Here is a 6,000-nt window from a genome sequence, read left to right on the forward strand (position 1 = left end):
ATTTGTGACCACGCAACTTCTCAACGACACTCGGTCTCGCTCTTTAATGAGCCGAATCCGCTTCGATATTAAACTAAACTGAAATGTATCGATTCAATCAAATAAAAACAATTTAATTACTTTAAAAAAAAGAAAAAAATCTTATGTTCGTATATTCCCAATTGAACAAGGATTGAATCTCCCAAATCGAACCAAAAATTCATTCTCCTTAAATCCCTCAAATTGAAAGCAAATTCAATCTCGTCAATGCTTGCACTGCCTCTCGACCGCCCGCTCCGAGCCCGACTCCTCCCCGTTCCCTCCCGGCGATGTCAGTCGAGTTGTTTGTCTCCCTGCCTGTCATGATAGATCATATTCAATCTTACTCCGATGCTCTGGATCATAATACTATAAGCAGATCAGGACGGAATTCTATGTTTTCGTAAATTTTCTGTCATGCAAATTTCAGATCAGATCGCCATGGATCCAACAAATTACATGGATAAAATTTGTTTTCTTTGATTAATTCTATTGAAATCTTGAGTGGTGATAAATAATTTTGATCTTCGGTGATGATCTCTTCACTGATTGTTTGGTGTTGTGTGTGGATTTTATTAACAGAATCGAATCTTTTCACTGATTGCTTCGGCGTTGTTTTATTGGGATCGTGATTTTCAGGGCAAAGGAAGATGATGGAGTTTAATTGATGTTTTTTTCTTTTCTTTTCTTTCTTTAAAGAATCAAATTATTATTTGATTTACTAAATTGTTCGATCCATTTTGATTTAATGTCAAATCAGAAATCGGATTTGATTCGTTCACGGGCGCGATTGAGCGTAGTCAAGAAGACAAGTAGTCGAAAATATCAAGAGTCCTAGTATGAGTGGTGAATCTTTAAATGAAAAAATAATAGATATGTGTACGGTCTCGATCATAACTAATAAAATCTAACAGCTAAAAAGAAGATAATCACGGTGGTTATTTTTTCAACCAACTGTGGTGCAGCATCACTCATATAACAGCACCTCTCCCCATTCATATATACATATCAGCAATTTGTACAATATTTTGCAGCTCTTCATTAGACCAAGGAAAATCATCAAAGCAAATTATATCATGATAATGATTTCCTCCAAAGGACATTTCACCCTATTCATTATCTTGTTTATAATCAGGATGAAGGAGGGAGCCTCGCTGTATCCTAAAACATATGTTACGATTAAAAACTTTTTGCGTGGAGGGCCAAACCTCACGATCCATTGCAAGTCCAAGGATGACGATCTCAGCTCACACCTACTTCGTCAAGGTGACTCTTACCAGTTTAGTTTCCATCCGAATATTTGGGGGATGACATTGTTCTTCTGCAGCTTTGCATGGACTGATCAATTATACTATTACGACATATATGTTCAAGACAGGGACCAATACCGATGTGATGTCTGCGTATGGGGCATAACATCGGCTGGCCCGTGCTTGGTCAATTTTGAAACCGGGACGTACAATCCTTGTGATAAGTGGAACCCGTCATCTAAGTTTTGTTTATGCTCTGAATATAAATTTTCATCTTTCTTGTAAAACTATGATAATGCACTTCATCATTGAATATCGAGATTTATGAGTTAAGAAGCGTACTAGGATTGTAAAACGATTATCAATCGTGGAAGGGTCAGATTTATAGTTTCCATGCCAGATTTTGACTCGTTAGACTAGTCTGGACGGTGACGTCAATCCCGAAACTTTCATTGGCCGACACTCTATGTTCTATTATTTCGGTAACAAGGAAGGGCTACCAGTCTAGTATTGGATAGGCGAACGCCCAAAACCCAACCAAAAGAACGGGAAACATAATCTACTAATCAAGTGAAGCATTAATTAGGATCTTATTTGAAGATAAAATAAACATTCATGAGTGATGCTATCACGGTTAGTTAGCAAAAACAACTATCATGGTTGTTCTTTCCTCGGCTGTTAGATCCCGTTAAGTAAGATCGGTACCATTCACTTGTCCAAAATCATTTCACTTTAAAATTCACCCCTCATAACTTGACTATTAATATTTTTGATCGCGCATCTTATCGACAGCGCTCGGTCAAGCTCGTGAACGAGTCGATCGGATCCGGTTCGATTTGATAGGAAACTGAACTGAAATCTACCGACTCAATCAAACAAATAATTTTTTTTTAACTTTAAAAACAAAGAAGAAAAGGAAGAACAAATAATGAAACAATAAAATAAACAATTTGATGCAAATGCGACAAAAAAATATATGTATAAATATATATGTACACTCAAAACACCAACAAATAAAACGACCCACAACGAGCTTTCATCCCGCGGCCAAATAATCCCCCCTGAAGCCTCAAATTTCAGGCCTCGTGCTTTCTTCTCGCGATTTCCCCGCAAACATGAATTTTCGTGTGGTCCGGCAGAATTTGATCGGCTCGTGCCATGGGAATCAGTTGTTCCGTTCCAGTTCTGCTGATTTTTTTGATGCTGTATCGATTTGCTAATTCTCTCTTTAGGTTGGAAGTCAATACGAGGATGAGCTTGGCTGTTCAGCCCGTGTTTGAGCTCTTTCCAGTGGTGTGGTATTTGATTGAAGAAGTTGAGGATTTGTGGAGTCAGCGGATTCTCAAGTTTCCATATTTCTCGAGTTCACGGGCGTGATCGAGCATTGTCGAGGAGATACGTGCACGAAAATATTAATGATCAAATTATGAGAGGCGAATCTTAAAGTAAAAATATCTTAGACGGGTGTACAACTTGGATATTACCTAACTTGATTTAACGGCTGAAAATAAAGCAATTGTGATGGTTATTTTTACTAATTAATCACTGTAGAATCTTTATAATGTTTAAATATGTAATGTTATTTTAGTGTTGGTTGGTTGAGAAAACAATCATCAATTTTTTTTTTAACCGTTAGATCTCCTTAAGTAAAATTTGTGTTGTATATGTGGCTAGGATATTTTTACATTAAGATTTATCTATCATAATTTGAGCATTAATATTTTTCATCGCACATATTCTCAACAACGTTTGATCACACCCACGAACTAGCCTAATCCGTTTCGATATTAAAATGGACCGAAATCTGCCGATTCAATTAAATAAAATACAATACAATTTAATAACTTACAAAAAGAAAAATAAAAAAACAAATTTAAAAAAAAAAAACTCTAAAACCATCTGACCGTTCATTGAACCACCAATTGAATATCGTACAAAATCCCTAAAGTCAATCACGTGAACCACACAGAAAAAAGGCCTGTCAATCCGTTCAGTGTGGACCCTCACCCTCCCACACAATCCGTTCATCGACAAGTTTTCAGCGTGCCCACGCTCGAGGGATCGGCCATCTCAAATCATTATGGTAGAGATCCAGTATATGAAGCTCGGATAACTCACAGATTTAGGATAAAATTTTGAATGATCCTACCACGTAATGATGTGGTGAGAAAGAACTAATAAGATTACTTCAATTAAGGAGACTTATCACAATTAATCAAATAATTAACACTTATTTTTTAATTTATTGCAATTTAATTGATTCTTTCTCATGACATGTGATGAGCTAGAATCATCCAATAATCATACTTTTCCATAGAGTAAATTCGATCGCAGCCGCAAGATTAGTAGATTTAGCATGCCTTCTGAGATCCATCTTGGGATTTTCCATAAATTTTTTAGAGAGTAATGAACGATGAGGTGGTTTTAGTATTTGTTTATCATTTATTTTCTTTTCCTTTTTTTTAAGTTATTAAACTGTATTTTATTTGATTGAACCACTAGATTTCGATTCGATTTAATATTGAGGAGGATCCGATTAGTTCACGAACGTGATTGGATGTCATAAGAAGATGGGTGGTGGAAAATATCGAAACTCAAATTATGAGGGGTGAATCTTAAGGTAAAAAGATTTTGGACATGTGTAATGTCCAAATCTTACGTAAGGAGATCTAACGACTAAGAAGAAAACATTAGTCGTGGTTGTTTCTGCTAAGTAACCGTAGTGGAATTTCCTTCGGTATTTTTTTTTGGGTAAGTTATTTTGGGCCTTTCCTATTTAATTCTACTGCATCATCTGTTAATCCAGATTATTCATTATTATAAGACTGGGGCTATTTCCACCCATTTATTAATCATCTTATAAAATGCCCCTAATAGCATATTAATTACTTTTACCTAATATACAAAATCAAAGGGTATGCCCCATTTATACCACTCTTTTTTCACAACAAAATAAAATAACTCATACAAAGTCAAATGGTGGACCCCATTTATACCACTCTTTTTCAAAATTTGATTTTAAAATTTTACTTTGAAATCAAACGCAACATAAATCTCTCTTCTTTATTTATTTATTGATCATACTACTATTTATATTTATTTGAATATCTCTCCTCTATCTTTATTTATTAATCATACTACTATCTATTTTTATTTGAGTATTTTTCTTCTCTTTATTCTAAATATCCACTACTCAAATATTATTATTTTTTTAAATCATGTTTCTCCTTAATTTCTAAAAATAAATGAGAGTAAATATAATGTAAGTCAAGAAACCAACATTTTATTTGTTATGTGGTTCATTACTATTAAAGTCTTGATGTTAAAAGAAAAAGAACCCAAAGTCCATATTCGAATAAAATTATTTTAAGACAAAAATAAAAGCAATATCACCTAAATTAATCAAAAATATATTTTAATTTTTTCAAAGTTTATATGAATTGTGATTTTTTTCGTTGACGATTATATTTCTTTTTTAAATGCATATAAGTAATGAGCTTGTGTTTTTAAACAATAGATTTACGTGAAATCGTACTTTTCAATTATTTATTTATTTAGATTATAATTTTTAAATTATGATATATCAATTTTAATAATATTAACGAAGTTTGTAATTCTAAAAATTAGTGCACACTAAGTTAGATATTCTAGGTAAAATAAACATTACCTGTATTGCTCCTCTAGAAAGTAAGGATAAAAAAGATAGCAGTGGATTCATCATATTTAACAAATACCATTTGAAAAATTGTCTTCGTTGGAATCATTAGTCAAGGAGCTGGAGCTTTGCCTCACGAAGAGCATACATATTATAAATATTTATTTTTTGTGTTTTACAATAATAACGAAATTAATTTGTATGTATATATATATATATATATGGTTGTATTTTCATTTTCCCACTTCAAGATTTTTCACCGAGTAATAAATATACTATAAAAAGATTTAGGTCTTTACAAATTAAATCATTTTCTTCTCATCCCTTGTACAAAGGTATGAAATTTCTTTTAATTAATATTATGTTTTGAGTAGATATATATAGTATAGCGAATATTTCCAAATGAGAAAGTTTTAATACATTGATTCAGAAAAGAAGGAATGAGAAATTAGATGGGGATTTAAGAGCTTTATCCATAACCAGTTAGAACAATCAATGTGCTATTGAGGGTATTATGGTACCATGAACAACAGATAGAGTGGATTAGTTAAATCGGGGATGGAAATAAGCCTAGCCTTATTATAATTTATTACATTTGAACCAAAAACATATATATATATATATATATAATTTTTTTTAAACATATCCTCAATTCTGTTCTAATTACCCAGTTCTTTTTGCATTTTTTTTAAGCGTCCCCCTGCTTTATTTGTCTCTCTGTACTATTTTCATAGCAAGCAATATCACTCTCCACTCTCTGGTTTCCCTCGTTAAATAACCAGACTTCCATGGCCCGTTTGATTTGTAAGTTAAAATTACTTTGATTTTAACTTTAATTTTAAGTTAACACACTACATAATAAAAATATATATTTCCCAAGTAAAAAATTTTAACTTTAATTTTAACTCAACACACTACACAATAAAAACACACGTTTCTCAAGTCAAATTTATAAACTCAACTCATTTGTCATTTTTCACTATTAAAATCAAAATTACTTTTAACTCTGAAACCAAACGCACCATCAAATTCTGCATAAAGAGATATTTGTGTTCTCTTACGCTCATCTTTTCCCAG

This window comes from Punica granatum, chromosome 2 (assembly GCF_007655135.1).
Source record: "Punica granatum isolate Tunisia-2019 chromosome 2, ASM765513v2, whole genome shotgun sequence".
In the NCBI taxonomy this organism is placed as follows: domain Eukaryota; kingdom Viridiplantae; phylum Streptophyta; class Magnoliopsida; order Myrtales; family Lythraceae; genus Punica; species Punica granatum.